Source organism: Callithrix jacchus, chromosome 2 (assembly GCF_049354715.1).
Source record: "Callithrix jacchus isolate 240 chromosome 2, calJac240_pri, whole genome shotgun sequence".
NCBI classification, from domain to species: domain Eukaryota; kingdom Metazoa; phylum Chordata; class Mammalia; order Primates; family Cebidae; genus Callithrix; species Callithrix jacchus.
Genome location: NC_133503.1, coordinates 146221638 through 146245889, shown reverse-complemented (window position 1 = coordinate 146245889; position 24252 = coordinate 146221638). Strand labels below are relative to the sequence as shown.

The following is a 24252-nucleotide window of genomic DNA, read 5'->3' as shown; positions in this document are numbered from 1 at the left end:
TCTTTATATCAACTAGTCTGGCAGGGCCTTCTGGTAATCAAGTTACTTTCTGGTGAAGTAGTCAGCGCCTGCCACAGACTAAGTTTACAAAAGTAAGCAAGCTGTGGTGATGACAATAAAAAGATGGATGGTGAATGTGCTTATATACGCTAATTGGCTCCATGGGTCATTCATACATGCAGAGATTTGAGAGGCCATAGATAGAAGTACAAATGTATGTTATTAAAATGGCAGAAGAAGGGGAAAGTGTCCTAAATTGCAAAAATGGTAAAGAATTCGCTAGTAGCTTAGACCCTAAAGAGACCTGATATTTGAAGAACTAAGAAAGGACATTCAGCACCCATAAACTAGGAATAAAGACTGGGTACTAAATGAGAGTTAAATCTTTCATATTAATTGGGTGCGATCAAAACATTCTCCAGTTAAGAAGAGATTGTTACAAGTGAAGTCATAATTGACTTCATAATAATTGAGTGATGCACTTGGGCCACTACCTGGTTGCAATCTTGGGATAAGACAGAAATCGAGAACTGAGGGGGCTTTAAATATTCTATTTGCTTTTTTGCATTTGTAATCAAGTAGATAGTAAAAAAAAAAAAAAGAGACCTATAGAGAACAGCGTTTTTTGAGGTGACAGCCACAAATACATAATCTTAAATTGTGGGCAATAGTAGCACAGAAAGAATACTGCATTTTGTCATAATGAATATACCAAGGTCTGTGCACATTTGACATGATAAAATGAAACTTGGTTTGTTCCACGGATCCAACACACGGCTGATATAATAGAACATGAGACCAATTACAACAAAAAAGTTGGTTTTTTAAAAAAAAATGAGAGGCAGTGATTTGAATAGTCTCCCCAAAAGTCTGAAATTGAAAGATCAGTCTGGGTAAGGAAAGGGAAACTGCTACTATACAAAGTTGAGGCTAAACATAGGGTATGAATCCACATAATAGTCTGACAACCCTTCCATATGGAATCATATCACAGGGAATTTTTAAACTTGTCAATTGGAAGGTGCATATTAAGAATTCTATTACAGAATTTCAGTTTCTTGGTAGTTGAAAAAAGGAACACATTTACTAATAAAGAATATTCTTACTCATAAATGGGTGCTGAACAATGAGAACACATGGATACAAGGAGGAGACCATCACACACCAGGGCCTGTGGGGTGGGGGGCTAGGGAAGGAATAGCAGGGGGTGGGGGAATTGGGGAGGGACAGCATTAGGAGAAATACCTATTGTAGATGATGGAGCAATGGATGCAGCAAACCACCACCATGGCATGTGTATACCTATGTAACAAACCTGCATGATCTGCACATGTACTCCAGAACTTAAATGATTAGAAAAACAGAATATAAAAAATATATATAATTAAAAAAAAAAGAATGCAAGTATAATAAAAAAAAAAAAAAGACAGAATGCGAGAATAGGAAAAGTTGCAGAATCCATTATTAAGTCCTGGTAAGAATCACATAGGAAGTAAACCTTGTTCTGTTAGTTCATTATTCTAGGCTATTTGAAATACATGTAATGAACTTTTAAGGTGAACTCAATACAGCACTCCTATTTTTTAATACTTAAAATTTTGGGGGCCTACATGAATAAGCATGCTAGGAAGGAGGGGAAATCTGGCTATAAATTTTGATTTTTAATGTACTTACACAAATACTTCTACTATCTATTATGAAAAATTATGTATTACTATAGAAAGATCACTTTTTTAATGCCCACATCTGATAACATTTTATTCAACTTTCCTCTTGCCTTTTTAATATCAATTTTTTTGTTTTATAATTAGAACCATTTTGGAGTATTCTATATAGAGTCAGTATGAGTGCATTACAATTGCTTGCATTTTAATTTTTGAATATTTGTCTAATATTATTCCCATAATTTCAGTTCAAATTATAAAGGACACAGTGTTATTACTACCAGTGGAAATGGTTGGTTTTCTCGGTTCAGTGTCTTGAGAGCAGATGCATGACATGGTCACCTTTAACAATCATTCAGTGACAGCATTTGCACTGTGTATTGGAGGCTCAGTAGCTGTACTGCCTAGATAAACTCACATCTGACGCTTAATGAGGTATCTTTCAGCTCACCATTATTAAGACCGTACTTAGTCTTCCTAAAGTTAAAATTTATACATTAAGGACAAGCGTTTAAAGGATCATTTGATTTGTATTCTGCTATATGTAATTTCTGACAGCTGTGCACCTGATCAGAAAAGACCTGGAAATGTCCAAAGTTCTTACCTCTGGGTGAACTTGAGGTTCTGTACAGGTAGAAAGTGAGGAGTAAGGTGAAGTTATAAACTACTGTGTGAGCATTAAAAGTGTAGCCCCAATGCACAAAGAATTGCTTTCAAAGGCTGGAATATTATACATTAGATTTATTTTAGTATATCTCTGTTGAATCACTAGTCAACCCCTAAGCTAGCTGAGAAGAAACGTTATTATTGGTCACACATGGCAAATAATATAGACTTTACAGAATTGGTTCAGATAAATTACTAAAAGTGACAGGAACAACAACAACATCAAATCCTGAGGTGAGAGGATTATGATTTTCAGCATGTTATTATGTTTCATTATTTAAAATATTCAGTTTTTACAAAACAATGAGACATTGAAAGAAACAAGACAGTATGATCCATAAACATGAAATGAGAGGCCAATACAAATCATCTCTGAAGAAGCCCTGAGGTTAGACTTACTAGACAAGGAATTTAAATCAAGTATTTTAAAATAAAGGATGAAAGTTATATCTCATTTTAAAATATCAGTAAAGGTATATAAATTATATTTTTAAAGAACATAAAGTTTGGAATTGAACTTACAATGACCAAAATAAAAAAGATTATCATAGGAGTTCAAGATCAGATTTGAAGGAAAGAATAAAGAATCAGTGAAAGACAGGTCAATTATAGTTATCCATTTTGAGGAGTTGAAAGAAAAAAGAACTAATGAAAATAAATAAAATCTGAGATGCATGGGACACTTACCAAGCTTATTTCTGGGAGTTGCAGTAGAGGAAGAAGACAAACTGGCAGAAAAAATATTTGAAGAAATAATGACCCAAACTTCTAAATTGAAAGAGAAACTTCATACATTTAAGAAACTCAATGAATTCCAAGTATTATCATAATTAAACTCAAAAAAGACAAAAAATATTGAAAATAGCAAGAAATAAACAACTCATTCTACATAAGGGATCTCCAAAAACAATACGTGATATCTTATAAGAAAGTAAGGTAGCCAGAAGAAAATGGAATGACAAAATTACAATAAATGATTCTGTTACTAATATTTACATTAAATATAAATGGGCTAAAATGTCAATCAAAAGGCAGATATTGGCAATATGGACAAAATCCTTTGTTTTCTTATGAATAACTCTATGTTATTTACATATAGTTCTGTGTACATTCTTGTTCTGTTAGTTCATTATTCTAGACTATTTGAAATATATGTAATGAAATATAAGGGGAACTAAAAACAGCACTCCCATTTTCTAATACTTAAAAATGTTTTACCTGTATGTTTTTAAACCATTTTAACTATGTTTTTTACAAGAAACATACTTCAGAGAAAATATTTATAAGTTATATATCAGTCAAGGTATAGTATCTGAACACATAAAGACATGTTTTCCAGCTGAAAAATAGGCAAATGATCTGAATACACTGAGATTGCTCTTCAAAAAGAATTTTAAAATGGCCAATAAGCATGCTAAAAGATACTCAACATGGTTAACAAGGAAAATGCAAATCAAAACCACACTGAGATACTAGTTCCCTGAACTGGATATTATAAAAACGATACACAAGAGCACGTTTTGGCAAGGATGTGAAGAAAATGGAAACCTCATATATCACTGGTGGGAATATAAATGTTGCAGCCACTTTGGGAAGTTCCAAAAGTTAAGCCTGGAGTTACCATTTGACTCAATAATTTTACTGTTAGGCATATACCCAAGATAATTAAAAATATATGTCTATTAAAAATGTATATTATATGTGTGTGTATATATATATATATAATACAAATGTGTGTGTGTGTATATATATGTATAGATCTTTATGCACAAACATATACATGTGTGTGTAGTTATTCATAATGGCCAAAAAGTGGAACCAATTGAAAAGTCTATCAATTGGTGAATGGATACATAAAATGTGATATATCCATGTAGTAGAATGTTATTCAGTCATAAAAATAAATTACTGACACATGCTGACACATAGATTTGAAAACATTATGCTAAGTGAAATAAGCCAGTAACAAAAGGCTACATCATGTTGCATGATTCCATTGACATGAAATGTCCAGAATAGGCAAATCCATAGATACAGAAAGTAGATTTGTGGCTGAAGTGCTGGGGAGAGAGGATTTGGTAACGATTGCTAATAGACTCAAGGTTTCTTTTTACAATGGTGAAAATGTTCTCAATTAAATAATGGTGATGTTTGTACAACTTTGTGAATGCACAAAACTTGTACACTGCAAAAGAATGAATTTTATAGTATGCAAATTACATATAAGTAAAATAAATTAGAAAACTTCACTATATAAATGAAACAATATTTCTAAAAAATACTTTTATTCCTTTATTTGTCTATAACAAAGCAATATAACATTGATGGCTGTAGCCTTCTGATACATTTTTATTTCATGTGGTGCAAGTTCTCTGACTGAACCTTTTAAAAATGATTTTTTGGCTACTATAGAGCTCTTTAATTTCTACATAAATTTGAAGTTATCATTACAATTTCTACACTAATGCTTTCTGTGAGTATGACTATAAATATGTTGATTCTTTAAAGAAATTACACCTCAAATAGTTTGAATGCAGTTTATTTCACTATTTTTTAGATTTCTTTAAATCTGTCTTTGCTAATTCTCTACACTGTTTTGGAATTCCTGTGAACTTTGTATATATTTCAGTTATTCAGTTTGTGTCTAAGTATTTGTGACTTCCAATGTTACTGTAAACTGATTTAAAAATATTTCCCATTTATTGCTAGCATGTAGAAACAGTATTCGTACTTATAAATTTATTAAATATAATTAATTCAAATAATTATGATAGACTCCCTTGGCTCTTCTACATGAAACCAATCTATGTTTCTACATACATTTTTTCTTATTTTTGTCCTGTAGATATTTTGGTTTAATAAAGATTATAGTTATCTTTAAGATGAATTGGATAGATCCTCTCTCCTTCTCATTCCTTTTCTTTTTTTTTTTTTTTTTTTTGGCTGAGCATTTACAATTTATATGGCGTTGTAATTTGTTTGTAGTATCACTGCAAAATCTGACTTATGAAGTCATGAGAATCTGATGTCTTTTGTTGGGATAGGGGAAAACCAGGAAGATGTTTTTAAACTGCATTTTTAATAACTATAGATTTATTTATGTTATTTTTGAATCAGTTGTCTTAAAAATGTTAAATTTATATATTTTTCCATTTTTTCCTAATTTGTGCACCTCAAGCACTACAATTTTGCTTACGTTTAGTTACATTCTTTTTCTTTTCCTAAGTTTATTTTTCTTTCACTTTGCTCTTTCCTTTTTCTCTTATTTGTGCTATAGAATTTTACAGTCTTTTCAAGTAAACCATCTTTTAAAATTAATCTCATCTAAGACTTTCTTTTTGTTGTTGTTGTTCTGTTGCCTAGGATGGAGTGCAGTGGCGTGATCTCGGTTCACTGCAATCTCCACCTCCTGGGTTCAAGCGATTCTTCTGCCTCAGCCCTGAGTAGCTGAGATTACAGATGTGTGCTGTCACACCCGGCTAATTTTTTTTTTATTTTTAGTAGAGACAGGGTTTCGCCATGTTGGTCAGGATGGTCTCGAACTCCTGACTTCATGATCTGCCACCTAGACCTCCCAAAGTGCTGGGATTACAGGCATGAGACTATTTTTTAATGCTGCTTTCTTTTATGTTTCTGCTTCTTTTTAATCATTTGTACTCCTTTGGCTCACCTTGTCTTGTTCTTTTCTGCCTTTGTAATGTAAACAGTGTAATTTAAGTCATCCTATTCCTATAGAAATGCTTTCAAAGGCAAAAACATTTTTTAATGCCATTATTATTGCATTTCACAAGATTTTATAAATAATACTATTATTACCAATCAATTGTCAGCAATACATAATTTCAATCATAATGATTTTCATTAACACCCCAATTACTTGGGTTTAAAACAATTAAAACATGTATAATTTGGACACATATTTTCTTTTTTATTTAATTTTACTCTTTTCAGAAAACAGTTATTTCTGGTATTAAATCTGAAATTTGTTGACACTTTCTTGGTAACTTCATACATCACAATTTGAGTGTTTTTAAAAAAATAGTGTCCATTCTCTAAATTTTGGAAACTGAGCTCTGAATATCAGATCAAGCTTGTTTTACATTGACTAAATATTCTATATTCATTGTGATTTTTAAAATTTCCAGGATTAGAGTTTATAAATCTTGTCAACTTCTTCTTAAAATGCTTTGTTTTTGTTTTTTGTTGTTCCTATATATTTTTCTAGGCATAGTTTCCAGTACTGTTTCATACATTGTCTCTCATGTGCATCTGTTTAAATGCTATTAGGTCTAACTCTTTAATTCTATTAATATGTGTTTATTTTACATTCTTTATCATTGAAGTTTCAGGCAGGAAAGAAGGACAATTATGAATATAGCAGAATAAGGACTTTGTAATAGGAATTAGACCTTGAAAATATGTAGGAGGAGCTAACCACAACTGGCATGGGTGAATGAGTTTAGAGCTTGTGGAAAGTGAGTCATGTCAGTTGTTGGAGTACAGTGGCAAGTGGGTGGTGTGGAATACTATACAAAGTTACTGGCTCTTCATTGTTTCTACCTGTGTGAGTTAGCAGTGAAGGGATAGGGTAGGGATAGGGTGACTTATTGTCAGCAGGACTGACAGTCCAGAAGCAGAGCTGGGCACAGAAAAGGGGAAATGTGAAAACAACTGGAACCCCTGATACCTCTGTACTCAACCCTCATTACCTCTAACTAACAAAGATGTTCAGAGTGTAATGACTATTGCTTTACTTCATTCCCCATCTTGAAATCTCAAGCAAAAATTTCTTATGGTCTAAGGAATTTTTCCCTTCCCTTTACCCAGAAGCATAATGCGAAGGAAATTCTGGGGAACACAGTTACAGCTTAGCTCAGTTGACACAACACAAATCACTATAAATCTACTTTGCCTGAAGTTAATATTGCTACATTTTCTTGCTTTCTTTGTATTTGCCTGGTGTTTTTTATCCTTATAAGATTTATTAGATACAAATATTTCTATTTTTCTCATTCCCTGCAAAGACAATATTCTTGAAAATTATTTCTTTAGTTTAGTACTCATATTACTTTCTGCCTACATTTTTCATGTGCCTGTCAACTACTAAAATCTGACTTTTGCCCATCTACTCCTCCATTACTACTACAAGTATTATAAATGACCAGCAAACTTCAAAATCTATTCTAAGCCTTAAAATGTTTATCTTATTTCACTTTATAAAAGTTTCCGCTCAATTGTCACCTCCTTAGAGAGATGTTTTCTGACCACTTTATTTAAAATGATAATCACTAAAACAAACATTGTTTAATAACTTTTTTCATAAATTAATAACTGAAATGATGTTGAAATGATATGGTTTATTCCTTGTCTCTCCCACTAATATGCAAGCTATATGAGGGCAGAAGCTTTGTCTTTCTTCTTCATTATTGTATAAATATATCTTGAAAAAATATTGGAACATAGAAGTTGCTTAATATTATTTGTTAAATGAATTAAATGATTGACAGTTGATTATTTTTATGTGGAATCAACTACTCGCTATTTGCAAAAACTATTCTCTATTTTCTTCTTGACTCTCTCTTCTCTGTTTTACCCTACTCCTCCAGCTTGAAGTTTGTTAGTTTTCTTACACTGGAGAAGTTGACATGCACAGATCTCTGTGCATAATAGTGGAATAGAGGAAAGGAGAGGAAGCAAAATAATATAAATCTCTAATATCTTTTTTGGGATAAATTAGAGGATGCAAGTCATCTAACACTATTCAAAAGCTTACAATAAAAGAAAACATTTTACTGGCCCTACAAATCATCTCTATGTGTTGAATTTGGCCCTCCCATTATCAGTTTTTAAAAAATAATTAAAATGTAGAAACAATTAGTAGGCTCCTTTGATAGGAATGGTGAATGCTATTATAATGTTTGATCATGCTGTAAGTCTACAAAGAAATTTCAGGCTTTTCATCATGGGATGCCAGACCATTCTATTTACATTGAACAATTTAAAAATGGACAGGTTGAAACTTTTTCCTAATTCAGGGCCAGTAGGAAGGATCGGATTATGCCTCAAATTCTTCATTTTCCTACAGTGTCACATCAATGTTTGTAGAATCAGTTTATTATATGAAGCAATTTTATTAGTGAGATGAGGAGGTTATACCTTTGGAAAACATAGAGAAATGTACTTAGAAATAAGTAGAATTCATTAAATTAATGAGAACAATGTTTCTAAACTCAAGCCAATCTCAAAGATTACTAAAAATACAGACATTTTTGTTCTACAAATCAACATATTGTTATTGTTGAAAATGTAACAAATATTTTAACTTTTAAGTAGATGCAGAGATAAACTGTTAGTTTTTCTGTTTTCATTTATCCTTAATACAAAGGTTAATTGGGTCAGAACCTGACCAGGAAGTGTGAAAATCCTTGATCCTTTGTCTTTCTTGGCAGAGAAAATTTAGCCAAAAAAGAGAATTTATTGAAGGAAAATAAAGAGCAGAGAGTTTATTTAGAGACACAGTATGCTCTGAAAGATGAGACTGAGCAGGCTGCAGAAAGAGAATGAGTAAGCAACAGCCCCAAGAGTTCTGAGTTGGTATATTTATTATGTTGGATTCTTTGAGTTTCCACCTCTGTTTTAAATCTCTGCCCTTTTACTTAGTCTAGTTGTCCCACTTCTGCCTTATGTCCCCATCTTTATCCCCACCTAGTTCCTGACCATGCTTGTGGGACCATCCCTTACTGCTAGTTAATCAGCATGCATGAGCCCAGTGTTGGAGACAAATTCTAGAATTCTACCTAATGGCGGCATTGCTCATTACCATCACACCAGGAAGGTCATTTAGCAATTAAATCTATACTTATTGCATTTGTGTGTCTCTTAGTAATTTCTCCTTTGCCCTCTTTTCCTTCTTATCACCATGCAGCTAACTACATTCTGACAGGTTAACTGCAGAGTGAAAGATTATTGGGCATCTTAAGGGGCTTTTCTTCCTAACAAGATATTTCCAACCCTCTCTATGCATATATATATATATATATATATATATATATATATATATATATATAATAGACACACACACACATATACATATATATATAAAGAGAGAGAGAGAGAGTGTGTTTATTTTTTATTTCAATGAGGTTTTTCAGGGAGCAGGTGTTTGGTTACATGAATAAGTCCTTTAGTGGTAATTTATGAGATTTTAGTGCATGCATCACCAGAGCAGTGTACATTGTACCCAATGTGTACATTTTTATTTCTTACCCACCTCCCATCCTTTTCCCTGAGTCCCCAAAGTCCAATGTATCATTCTCATGACTTTGCATTCTCATAGCTTAGCTCCTGATTATGAGTGAGAACATTCAATGTTTGATTTTCCATTCCTGAGTTAATTCACTTGGAATAATAGTGACCAATTCCATCCAGGCTGCTGGGAATGCCATTATTTTATTCCTTTTTTTGGCCAAGTAGTGTTCTGTGGGGTGGGTATGTATATAGTTTCTTTATTCACTTGTTGATTGACGGGCATTTGGGCTGGTTCCATATTTTTGCAATTGCAAATTGTGCTGCTATAAACATGAGTGTGCAAGTATCTTTTCTGGTATAATGACTTCTTTTCCTCTGGGTAGATGCCCAGTAGTGGGATTTCTGGATCAAATGGTAGATCTACTTTTAGTTCTTTAAGGAATCTCCATATTGTTTTCCATAGTGGTTGTACTAGTTTACACTCCCACCAATGGTGTAAGAATGTTCCCTTTTCACCACATCTGCACCAACATCTATTAGTTTTTAATTTTTTGATTATGACCATTCTTGCAGGAGTAAGGTGGTATCACATTGTGGCTTTTGATTTGCATTTCCCTGATAATTAGTAATGTTGAGCATTTTTACATATGCTTGTTGGCCATTTGTTTATCTTTTTTGAAGAATTATCTATTCATGTCCTTAGCTCACATTTTGATGGGATTATTTATTTCTTGCTGATTTATCTGTAGATTCTGAATATTATTCCTTTGTCAGATGCATAGATTGTGAAAATTTTCTCCCATTTTCTGGGTTGTCTGTATACCCTAATTATTATTATTATTTGCTGTGCAGAAGCTTTTTAGTTTAAGTCTCATCTATTTATTTTTGTTGCATTTGCTTTGGGGTTCTTAATCACGAAGTCTTTGGTTAAGCCAATATCTAGAAGGGTTTTACTGATGTTATCTCCTAGAATTTTTATGGTTTCACGTCTTAGATTTAAGCCTTTGATCCATCTTGAGGTGATTTTTGTATAAGGTGAGAGATGAGTATCCAGTTTCATTCTTCTACATGTGGCTTGTCCAATTATTCCAGCACCATTTGTTGAATAGGCTCTCCTTTCCCCACTTGGTTTTGGTTTGCTTTGTCAAAGATCAGTCGACTGTAAGTATTTGGCTTTATTTCTCAGTTCTCTATTCTGTTCTATGTCTTTGTGCCAATTTTTATACCAGTACCATGCTGCTTTAGCGACTGGCCTGTAGTATAGTTTGAAGTCAGGTCATATGATACCTCCAAGATTTGCTTTTTGCTTAGTCTTGCTATGTCTACGTGCACCCTCTTTTGGCTTCATATAAATTTTAGGATTGTTTTTATAGTTCTGTGAAGAATGATGGTGGTATATTGATGGGGATCACACTGAATTTTTATATTGCTTTTGGAAGTATGGTCATTTTTATAATATTGATTCTACCCATTCATGAGCATGGGATTTGTTTCAATTTGTTTGTGTCATCTATGATTTCTTTCAGCAGTGTTTTAGTCTTTCTTGTAGAGGTCTTTAACCTCCTTGGTTAGATATATTCTTAAATATTTCTATTTTTTATTTTCTGCAGCTATTGTAAAAGGGGTTGAGTTGTTGATTTGATTCTCTGCTTGGTCACTGTCAGTGTATGGCAGAGCTACTAATTTGTGTATATTAATCTTGTATCTGGAAACTTTGCTGAATTCATTTACCAGTTCTTGGAGTTTTTTGGATGAGTCTTTAGGGTTTTCTAAGTATATGCTTATATCATTGGAAACAGCAACAATTTAACTTCCACTTTACCAATTTGGATGCCCTTTATTTCTTTTTCTTGTCTGATTGTTGGCTGTGGGTTTGTGATAAGTGGCTTTTTTTTTTTTTTTTGAAACAGAGTCTCGCTATTGTTGCCCAGGTTGGAGTGCAATGGTGCAATCTCAGCTTACTGCAAACCTCTGCCTCCCAGGTTCAAGCAATACTCCTGCCTCAGCCTCACACATAGGTGGGATTACAGGTGCCGTCCAGCACACCCAGCTCACTCTTGTATTTTTAGTAGAAATGGGGTTTCGTCATGTTGGCAAGGTTTCACCATGTTGCTCTTGAACTCCTGACCTTAGTGATCTGGCCACCTTGGCTTCCCAAAGTGCTGAGATTACAGGTGTCAGTCACTGTGCCAGGCCCATAGATGGGTTTTATTACATTAAGGTATGTCTTTTCTATGCCAATTTTGCTGAAGGTTTTAATCATAAATGGATGTTGAATTTTGTCAAATGCTGTTGCTGCATCTGTTGAGATGATTATGTGATTTTTGTTTTTAATTCTGTTTATGTGGTGTATCACATTGTTGACTCATGTATGTTAAACCATTCCTACATCCTTGGTATGAAACCCATTTCATAATAGTGGATTATCTTTTTGATATGCTGTTGGATTTAGTTTGGTAGCATTTTTTTTTTGAGGATTTGCATCTATGTTCATCAGGGATGTTGTCTGTAGATTTCTTTTTTTTTAATCTCTTTCTCTGGTTTTGGTATTAGGGTGATACTGGCTTCATAGAATGATTTAGGGAGGATTCTCTCTCTATCTTTTGGAATGGTGTCAATAGGATTGGTACCAATTGTTCTTTGAAAGTCTGATAGAATTCAGGTGGGAATCCATCTAGACCTGGACTTTTTTTGGTTGGCAATCTTTTATTACCATTCCAATTTCACTGCTTGCTGTTGCTGTGTTCATAGTTTCTATATCTTCCTGAGTTAATCTATGAGGAGTGTGTATTTCTAGAAATTTATCCATCTCCTCTAGGTTTTCTAGTTTATGCATGTAAAGGTGTTCACAGTAGCCTTGAATAGTCTTTTGTATTTCTGTGTTACCAGTTATAATATCTCCTGTTCTGTTTCTAATTGAGCTTATTTGGATCTTCTCTCTTCATTTCTTGGTTAATCTTGCTAATGGTTTATCAATTTTATTTATCTTTTCAAAGAAACAGCTTTTTATTTCGGTTATCTTTTGTTTTAATTTAAATTTCATTTATTTCTGCTCTGCTCTTTGTATTTCATATCTTCTGCTGGGTTTGGGTTTGGTTTATTCTTGTTTCTCCAGTTCCATGCAGTGTAACCTTTGATTGTCTGTTTGTGCTCTTTCAGACTTTTTGATGTAGGTGTTTAATGCTATGAACTTTCCTCTTAGCACCATTTTTGGTGTATCCCAGATACTTTAACAAGTTGTGTCAGTATTACTGTTCAGTTCAAATAATTATTTTTTAATTTCCATCTTGATTTCATATTTGGTTCCATGATGATTCAGGAATAGGTTATTTAGCATGCAGGTTTTAGGTCACCTCTGGGGTGTGAGATTTTCTAGACCTCCCTTTTCTCAGGGACTTTCCCTGATGCTCATGTCTAGCTATCTGCCTGCTCTAATAAGAACATGAAGAACAATAGTAGCAACAACAATAACAACTGTAAGAGAGAATGTACATAATGTGAAATGTCTTACTACTCCAAGACTGGGGCAGGAAACAACATAGAAGGTTTAAGAGAATGATGAGAAATGAGGCTCATAGTTATCTTTCTGTTCCAACTTCAGTTTAGTTAGTACTTTATAGGAGCACCTGAACTATTTATTTAGATCTGTCCAAGAAGATAAAGTAGTACTTTGATATAAAATGTATGTTTTCAAAAACTCAGGATATCAAACTTATTTTGAGGAATTATAAATATTCATCAGTAGTTTCATATATCATATCATCTCCTAAAATATAAAAAAGAATTTTTCAGAAAAGATGGATGAAATTTGGAGAGTGAAGATGAACATATGTCAGAAGAGATAAAAGAGAAATATTAGACACAAAAAAAGCAGGCAAAATTTAATTTTGGGACTATTACACTAGATATTGTTGGTTTAGAGGGATTGATCAAAGCAGCGATGTTCTGAATTGCCTCCAAGATAACCATTCCTAGAGATTAGAATGCCTATAAGAATAAAAATTAGCATTCAATTCCTGCTGAGTATTGGTGATTGCCAGAAGCTTATAGGCCCACATTATATTGTTACCAAAGAATCCTTAGAATAAATTAACATATCCCAAGGTAGTTATTTGAGTTGGAGCAAGTTCAGCACCTTAGAATTGGATACATCTTTCTTGCTCATAAAAATAAAAAAGAGAGGAGGCTTGTAAGAACAACAAAAAAATTGTTTGAAAGAGCAAAAAGAAATTGGGCAAGCTTCACACTCACCAATTGAGAGCAAGAGTATAGAAGTCCTTGTGGAAACAGTGAATAATAAAATTAATTAGACCAAAAATTTTAAATTGGTTGAATACAAGGAAAGTCTACTGGGTTGTGGTGAACCTAATAATAAGCAACTATTCCTGCCTGGTGTCCAGTGCCGAGGGATGAGAAAGGAAATCAAGCAGACAGGGCATCAGTTGAGTCAGGAAACAGTGTGAGGAAAGGTCCCCACAGGATCTTGAGAGGTCTTGAAAATGCTTCTAACAAAAGTCATTGCCATATTGGAACATTTGGTGAATTACTGGTATCAACCAAGAAAACCTATAGATAACACCAGCTACCAAACAGATTTATAGCTTTTTTCCTTAAGCACTCTCCCATACCCAGTTTCCACACCGATTCTGAAAGGGCCAAGGGAGTCAGAGAGGAGGAGGTGAGATGGGTATAGTAAATGGCAGACTACATTTCTCTTTCCCAACTGTGGTTTTCAAGCTGTAGGGTAGACCCTCGTTTAAAGAGTACAGAACCTTTAACATTTTAAGCTCTCAATTAGAGTGGCTTGGACTTTTAAATACTCAATTAATTACAAAAAATAAAATTGGTCTGATTCGTGGTAGTGACCAGAAAGGTGCATTTTAGGAAGTTGAAAAAATGATCAGCAGCAGCATTTCAAAGGATTCATTGAGAAGGCTTATAGTTTAACTGGATAAGGGTGGATCACTAGAGAGAGATTTCAAATATAATGCTAACTTTTCCATTCTGCAACTGAGAAAATAGTGTTATAATGAAGAGATTTGGAAACTGAATAGAAGATCTTACGGAACAAAATGTCAGGTTTTTGATGACTTTATTCTCAGGTGACAATGAGACTTTCAAGTGGAAATCTACTCAAGAGCTGTAAATATAAAACTAGAGCTTGGGGTCAGAGGTATAATATAAATGTTATCGACATAGAAGTAATAGCAATTGAACTAAAGTAACAAAAAATGTTTTCATAAAATGATATGAAGAGAGAAACACATGTAACGTATTCATTAAATAAAAATTGGAAAAAAAAGAGAAAAACAGAGAAAGAAAAACTGAGTCATGTTTTCATACTTTTTCATACTCTTCTTAATTGGAATCTCATAATTTTTTCAAGATCCAGTTCATACATTATTAAATATTAAAGTTTTTTTTTACTTTTTAACCAAATACATAGTTAAAAATATCCATCTTATCATTTATGTTCTTATTAAATGCTGTTTCTTCAATAAAATGTTTGTTCAAATCCAAAAAAAGAAATTGAGACTGATACCATATTTTAAAAACAGACATAGGAAAAAAATTAAGATGTTTCTGATTAACCTTGGTGAGACAGACTAGTCATTGCTTGATGGTGTTTGTGCCCTAATTTCTGGAAACTGTGTGTGTATATATATGTGACCTAACAAAATAAAAGGAATTTTGCAGATGTGATTAAGCATTTTGAGACAGGGAGATTATAATAGATTATCTGCATGGGTTCAATATAATCATATGGGACTTTATAAGAGGGAGGTAGACAGATTAGAGATGGAGGAGATATGATGATGGGAACAGAGGTCAGAGTGATGACAGAAAGGGACCACAAGCCAAGGAATGCAGACATTCTCCAGATGCTGGAAAAGGTAGGAAAAACTTTCATGTAAGACTCCAGAAAAAACGCAACCCTGTTTACACCTTGATTTTAGAACTTGAGACCTCCAACATGAACATTAACATATACAAATTTTGTGGAATTTGTTATGGCAGCAACAGACAACTAATACAAACTTTATTTGTATTAAATGTGAAGTGCTGTTGTGACAAATACCTAAAAATGTATAGTGGCTTTGGAATTGGACAATGGGAAAAGATTGAAAAAGTTTTCAGAAGAATGACAGGCAAAACTTAGATTGCCTTCAGTCAGCAGTTAAAAACATGGATGTTCACAACTCTGCTAGTGAGGACTGATAATTTATGTGAAGAATGTGATAAAGATAACAATGATTGCGGAGAATATTTAAATAACCAAAGACAGACTTAGAAATATGAATCTTACAGGTACCACTGGGGAGGCTTAAGAAGGAAATACAGAATATTTTATTAGAAGCTAGAGGAAAGAAAATCTTTCTTATTAGTGGCAGAAAGTTTAGTGGAATTGTGTCCTGTGGTTATGTAGAAAGTGGAACTTGTAAGTGATGAGCTTGGTTCCGAGCAGGCACTGAAAGCGAAGCCTGGTGTTTCCTTGCTGCTTATAGTAAAATACAAGAGGAAAGAAACACGTAGAAAACTTGTTAAGCCAAAATGAACCAGAACTTGATGTTTGGGAAAATCCTCAAGTTTATCCAGATTATAAAAGACAATAAAATAAGGAGATTCACCGTTTAAAAAGTGTGCTCTTGTAAGTAAACCCAAATGTGTCTGGAAAATCTTTTGTTAGTACCTTTGAAGTCACAAAAAGACAGTATTCAATTGTACAAATGGATCTTTGAAGGGATGAGGGATGGGACTCACTGACCTCCTGAACGGCCATGTAAGCAGAAATGAGGAATAGATATAGAATTATCCAGGAAGTATACTAGGACGAGGGAGGGTAAGGTGGAATCTCTTGTCTAATGTAGTGAATCCCAGGACAGGAATAGGTGCCCCACAAGTTTCTTCAGAATTAAAGCGCAGCAAACTGCCAGTTTGGACTTAAAGAATAAAATTAAAGAAGCTGTTAGAGTCCAACTCTACAGGCAGGAAACAGGCTGATTGAGCTATTCAGCTTAAATTTGGACTAAACTTCACAAATAAAGAAGGATATTTCTGATGAGGAAGACTTGAGTCCAGAGACTAGAGGTCTTGGCTCAGTGGATGAAGATAAAAACTACAAGAATTATTTTCAGACCTTGAAATTTAATACCGTTTTCCTAGCTAGACTTCAAAATTGCTTGGGACTGTTGACTCTTTTTTTTTTTTTTAAAGACTTTATTTTTTAGAGCAGTTGTAGGTTCATAGCAATATAGACATTTTTGACATTTCCAGTATCCCCCACATCCCAGGCTAGAGTGGGGACAATTTGCTACAATTGATGAACCTATATTGTCATGTCATCATCACACACAGTTCATAGTCTGTATTAGGGTTCACTTGCTATTCTACCTTTTATGTTTGGACAAATGTACAATGCCATGTATCCACCATTATAGTATCTTACAGAGAAGTTTCACTGCTCTAAAAGTTCTCTGAACTATGGGTATTTATTCCTGCCTTCCCCCTAATCCCTGACAACCACTGAGATCTTTACTTTCTTCATTCTGTTGCCTCTTCCAGAATGTCTTTTAATTGGAATTATATGGCATGTGGCCTTTCAGACTGGCTTCTTTCACTTAGCAATATGCATTTAAATTTCCTTCATGTTTCTTTATGACTTGATAGATGATTTATTTTTAGTGCTGGGTAATATTCCATTGTTTGGATATACCACAGTTTACCCATTTAATTATTAAAGGACATCTTGGTTGCTTCCTGTTTTGGAAATTATGAATGAAGCTACTATAAATGCCAATATCCAAATATTTTGATGGACATAGGTTTCGGTCCCAGTTGCTGGACCTTATGATAAAAGTGTAAGAAACCGCCAAATTTGTCTTCCAAAGTGGCTGTACTATTTTGTATTCTCACGGCAGTAATTTCTTTTTTCTTTCCATTTTTATACACTTTGAATGGGAACGTCTATAACTGTTATTTCATACCTGTCCTATCATATTTTTGAACCAGATAACTTGTTTTCTAGTTCACAGGCACCAGATGAAGAGGAATTCTATCCTAGAGTCAACTATATGCAGAGACTAACTCATCTAACTTAAAGTATTAGGATTATTAGATTTGGGGACTTTAAGCTGATGAGACAGATAAAACTGAGGGTTGGAATTGCTTGAAGTGGTAGATACAATAATTATTTCCTAATGTTCATATTTTAGTCTTTGGAATCTGTGAATATGTTACCTTACATGAAAAAAAGGACTAAGAATATACTGGATTATCTGGGTGAGACAATATAATCACAGGAGTCCTTAAAAGGAAGATCAGATTCAGATAATAAGATGAGAAACAGAGGTCAGAGTGATTCAGGCCCAAGAACCAAGAAATGTAAACATGTGTTTTAGAAGCTGAAAAGATGAGGAAAGGAATCCCCTCCCATAGTGTCCAGAAAAAATGCATCCATGGTTATACTTTGATTTTAGGACTTCCTACCTCCAAAAGTTGAACACTGAATGATCATCAAAAAAAAAAAAAAAAAAAAAAACTGAGACACCAAACCATTTAGAAGTAAATAAAGTTTAAAATAAAGACTTTATAAACCTTTATAAGAGAATTCAGGCATTATAAGGACTATTCAACAAACAAACAAAAAATAAAACTTGTTTACAGAAAACAAATATGTCTTATGAAAAATTCCTAGATTTTATACTAATTTTGTTCCTAGAGAAGCTAGTAATTTTCTCACATAATCATGCTTATCTGAAAGAGTTTTCATTTTTATATATGTGCAGATATCAGCCTTGCAAAATTATTAGGAAGTCAGTAATAAAGAAGGCTTAATGTTATTTTTATGTTGGGATCTAGAACTAGACAGGATGAATTTCTTCCATTTGCTTTTGTTCATATTTTTGGTCTAGCTCAGGTTTTAAAGTTCCTCACCTTCCCTCTGATTATAAAATGTGATGTACATATACCCATAATAGCAGCAGGACAAGGTGTTAGTTTTTCTTAGAAATAACTTAACATAAATATTTTACTATCTATCAATCAACTATCCTTTTTTTTTTTTTTTTTTGAGATGGAGTCTCATTCTTTTTGCCCAGGCTGGAGTGCAGTGGTGCCATCTCCACTCACTGCAACCTCTGCCTCCAGGTTCAAGTGATTCTCCTGCCTCAGCCTCCCAAGTAGCTGGGACTACTGGCGCCCACCATCAGACCCAGAAAATTTTTATATTTTTAGTAGAGATGGGGTTTTCACCATGTTGGCCAGTCTGGTATCAAACTCCTGACCTCAAGTGATCTGACCACCTTGGCTGCCCAAAGTGCTGGGATTACAGGTGTGAGCCACCAGGCCCAGCCAACTAACTATCTATCTATCTATGATTTATCTACTTATTATCACATTTTAATATCCATATAGTATTCACATATATGAAAGTAATATACTTTATTTTCTATTTTCGAACATTTGGGTTGTTTCCAAATTTTTGCTATTATAAATAAAAATTCAATTACCAGCCTTCTAATCAGCTCTTTGTGATCATTATTATTATGCCTTATTGATATATACATTTTTAGAAGTTGAATTTTGTTTTTAATATTTGTAACTGACATAATCGTATGTACTTATAGGGCATATGTGATAGTTTGGTACAAGTATGCAATGTGTAATGATCAAAGCAGAGTAATTAGGACATTTGTCACATCATTTCTTTGTATAGGGAACATTTCAAATCTCCTCTTCTAGCTATTTTGAAGTATACAACAAATTATTAACTATAGTTATCTTACTGTGCTATTGAACAGAACTTATTCTTCTATCTAGCTGCATATTTGTACTTATTAACCAACCTCTCTTCATCTCCCTTTCTCAGCCCCTAGTAACCATCATTCTATTCTTTATCTCCACAAGATCAAATTTTTAGCTCCGGTATCTGAGAAAGAACATACAATATCTGTCTTTCTGTGCATGACTTATTTCACTTAACATAAAGATTTTCAATTCCATCCATATTGCTGCAAATGACAGGATTTCATTCTATTTTATGGCTGAATAGATTCCATTTTGTATATAAATCACATTTTAAAAATCCATTTGTTGGTGAACACAGGTTGATTCCATGTCTTGGCTATTACGAATGGTGCTGCAATAGACATGGGGGTGCAGGTATTTCTTTGATATAATGATTAGAAGTTGAATTTTGAAGCAAATTGCATATCAATCTTAAAACTTACAGTTAATGTTGGCAAACTATTCTCCGTTATTTGTTAATATATTTGTCAAAGACTTTCTAATTGGATTCTAATAAATTTTCAATTCTTTCGTATTTATAACCTGTATATTCCCTACTTATATCCTTATAGAGAATATTGCATATTAGGAACGCATAAGATTAACCTAGTGAAGCAATCTGAATGTTAGTTCATTCCCCATGATATGAGGTCTGTTTATCCAATTTGACAATAAATCAAGCTTTCCATTTGTCCTTTGTTATATTAATATTTGTGGTGTTTGCACAATGAGTTTAGGCTACGTAGTATAAACACTTGTAAAGTTCGACACAAATGCATGTTGAATCAAATACAAAAGGAAATTTTAGAAAGTCGTCTTTGCATTTCTCTCGTGACTGCGTCTTCCCCACAGATGAAGCCCATCAAATTGTCTTACGTTATTATTGAGTAGAAGTAACCAACTATAGGGCAAGGTAATTATACAGGGATTAATTCTATTTTCAGTAATTGGCTTCCATTTCCATGTTTTGCTACTAAATGAGAAATCTAGTTGAGACATAATAAAGATGAGGCACCTGTTGGCCTTCAGGGTTAGTACCTGGTCTGGAGTTCGTGGGCTCATGAGGGTAGCTTGAGTTTTAATTGCTAAGAGCTGATACTCATTGTAGAATAATCCAGATATCTGAAATTAAATGAGATAGGTTGCTTAGTTTGCAACAAGGATAAAATGTCTTTCTAATTTGATTAAGTTAGAAAAGTCTGGCATTTTATAAAACATATCACATTTTCCTGGCATATACTTATTTCTGTTTCTATAGCTCCAAAGAATTTTCCTTATTTTGCTGGAGCTGTTCAGCCACTGACAAGTTACTGAATTAGTTGAGGAGTCCATCTAATCAAGTTTTTTTTAAAAAAATTCAGTTAAAAAGTTTAGTTTATAGGGAAGTGAGCTTGAAATGGTTAAATAGCAACTCCATAACTGCCAACAACAAGTAGGAGTAGAGTGAGGTGGATGCTTGATGTTCAAATATAGGCATATAAAAATGTATGAATTATTTTGTGTTTAGGAAAAGGCCATTTCAAATAAAATGAAGCTTACTTGCTCAAATGGAGCGAAACCCGAATCTCTCCCACAGACAAAGGAGATCAGAAGGCTAAAGGAAATTTTCAAAGCATTTGAATTTGAGTCCTTGTAAAGCCATTTCTGGAGACAGGCATTTCATAGGGAACACTTTGAGGTGCAATAAAATTTCTTAAATTTTAGTAATTCTACTTTAACCCACTGGGGATGGCCAGTAGTAAGTTTAAGATCATTTCAGACTGTAAGCTATATCAATGCGATTATTACTTTGTATTTAATATTAAAGGTTGATGTTTAATGTAGGCAGAGGGATTAATAATTCTCCGCAATTTGAGTTATATGCTTGTTACAAAATTATCCATTCAGAAGACAACCTGCACTGAAGGGTCAGCAAGAAAGTTCATAGACTGAGCATTCATTACCAGGCTAAGAAAAACATTCTGGAAGCATTTCTAACAGGGATACATGGCTGCCTCATAAGGAAAAATAGAAATTTTATCTGAATGACAGTAAATTTTGTTTATGCTTTTGTATATATGAATGCTCTTACTAATATAACTGTAAACTACTTATAGGTCCTACTGTGAAATACATAAAATGTAAATGTGTTAGGAAATAACATAAAAAATCTTTTGCCTGCCTCCCTCATACAATTCTAAGTTTAAAAAAGCATAGGCATTCGTACAGATATATTATCTTCACTGAAACATTTCAAGAAATTTTGAGTTCCTACCTTGTGGCAAGAGCACTTGTCTCCGATGGAGAATCAGCCTCAGTGAATCTTGATCTGGAGCAGCTGCTGGGGCTTCCAAACCCTGTCCTTGCTTTTGTATACCCAGAGAAAACCATTTTATCCTATAACGAGCAACTCTCCCAAAACATTGCCTTTCCTTAAAAATTTGATTTTTTGATGTCTTGTGATTAGAGATACTCGAGTGGCAAACATAGAAATTTATTTCTGTAACATGATATTGCTAAAACTGTGGGCCATGTGATTATTTTGCTCTGTTGTTTCCTTACACCTTTCAAGAAAGCTCAGCTGAGTTATACAAATGTAATCTGCTCCACGTCTTTCTCTGTAACCTGCAGAACAAAAATTTTTGAAGGATTATATTGTCTACATTAGTTTTCTGTTCTGGACCTTGACAGGTATATTTCTAAAAAGCTTGTCCAGATTCTGTTGAATTCCATATTCAATAGCGAGTGAGTCACTGTTCAAACAAATGTTCATGTCTTCACCACTCTGAGATAATCAACCTAGAAGGCACCCTTGCATAAGTCTAAGATGTAATATACTCCTGACCTTGATTAATCCTCCTACCTGACACTCCTTTGGTACCTCAGCACTGTGTCTTTTGCAGGGATCCACCTCTAAATGTTTCTTAGTCTCTCTGCACAGGTGCCATAAAAGCATCTTAATGTATAGTAACTACATAGCCTTAAAATTCAGTTCATTATGCCAGAAGTATAATATCAGTCCAATTCTGAGCTTTTCCCTTTTCCATATACCAGTCTATGAGTGTTCAATGTCTTCAATAATTTTTGGGTGGATTACTTTTGTGAGTGACCCCTTTTCTCAACTCTTGAAGATTCAGTAGTTTGCTTCATTTGGGAGTTATTCCAGTTTGCTTTCTTAGTTTTTCCTCTTGTTCTCAGTTAAGTTCCTTTTGTTCTTATTTGCCATTTCTGAACCAGGCAAAACTAAAATGTGGCCCTCTTTTCTGGTATGATTATTGTGAACAATAAGATGTATGTGAATGTGTGCATATATATCTCCTTTAACACCGAACTGTGGGTTCTCTAATATCCTAGGAATTCTTCTGTTTGAATACCTCTTATTTTCTTGTTTCAAAATCATTTTTTCCCCTTCATATTACTACTCTTCTAATTCAGACTACATGACCAAAGCCTACTTTTAGAAGTGATCTCAAAACACAGACCTGCTTTTTAAATTCATTTCAATCCTCCTTTAGTCTTTGAGTAAATTATTTCTAGTGGCAGAATGTTCCAGATGCAATCCTGTTTTAAACATATTTATTTGCCTTTGGAAATTATTAGAAAATAATTCCATTACATTTTTACTTTACCATAATTTATGAAGTATCTATATTTCAAATATAAGCAAATGCAATATTTTCTGTATATCTTACCTTTTCTTTGGTAAAATAGATAATTTTACTATGAGTTTGAACACACAGTCCTCATATAATGGAGAATGAACTAACATTCAGATTGCTTCACTAGATTAATCATATGCATTCCTAATATGCAAACTTCTCTATAAGGATGTAAGTTGGGAATATACAGGATATAAATATAAAATAATTCAAATTTTTTAGAATCCATACATATCATAGCTTCTTTTTCATTGAGTCAGGTCAAAGTCAGGCTATAGTGTACCAGGACACAGCTAGGTGTTACCTTTGAACTAGAGGAAGTAATCTCACATTTATGTACTTTGTAGTTATAAACTTCATACCATCTCTTTTAATTCCACAGCAAGTCTATGAAGTTCATTCATTAATTCGCATTTTCAATAAGTATTTATTTTGTCAAGCACTACCCATTGGTTCTGGGATTATGACTGTGAACAATACAGTCTCTCTTTTAAAAAATTTATAATCGATGTTTGCAGGGAAAGTGTATTAGTTTTCTATGACTGTGTAAAAAAATTACCACAAAATTAGCAAATTGAAACAACACCTATTTGTGAGTACACAGTTCTGTAGATTAGAAATCTGGGCAAGGTTTAATTGGGTTCTTTGCTTAGGATGTCACAATGCCAACCTCAAGGTGTAAGCCAGGCTACTCTCTTATCTGGATGCTCCATGGAGAAATTTGCTTAGAAGATTATTCAAGTTGTTAGCAGAAGTGCATTCCTTAAGGCTATAGGAGTGAGATTCTTATTTTCTAGCTGGCTGTGAGCCTGGGATAATTTTCTTTACTGGAGATTTCTCATCTCTAATGTCTATTCTCAGCTTCTGGAAATTATGTGATTCTTTAACCCTTTTCTGCTAAATTCTGTTCACCTACATAGCAGACTGAACTAAAAAAATTACAAGCATCTCTCCCCACAATTACATTTTTCAAATCTTTTTATAAATTCAGCAACTGGAATCATTGAAGCTCTTAATGCAGACCTTTTAAAGTTATTTATTTTGTTTTTAAATTATTTTTGAAAATGTGTATCTTGCTCAGGTACCTTATTTTAGATTGTCTTACCTATAGTATCTTTATGTAAACCCACAGTAAGCAGTCACAGTTTCCAATTTAACATCATGCAGATTATTGTAGTAGTCAGATTCTCTTTTAGATGGCGAAATAGACAAGGTAATCAGCTATAGGTTTAAGGGCTATAGAAATGTCA

The 24252-nt window shown here is 33.6% G+C and overlaps 1 long non-coding RNA gene across 1 annotated transcript in view; it reads right to left on the bottom strand.

The window, feature by feature from the left end:
• LOC144581596 (uncharacterized) overlaps window positions 1-21778 on the bottom strand; it is a 73949-nt gene extending 52171 nt beyond the window's left edge. Inside the window, exons 1-2 of the long non-coding RNA XR_013532631.1 lie at window positions 21619-21778; window positions 20403-20486 (exon numbers count right to left, since the gene is read on the bottom strand). This is a non-coding gene — a long non-coding RNA (uncharacterized LOC144581596). The remainder of the gene's footprint in view (window positions 1-20402; window positions 20487-21618) is intronic.
• Between the last annotated feature and the right edge of the window lie 2474 nt (window positions 21779-24252).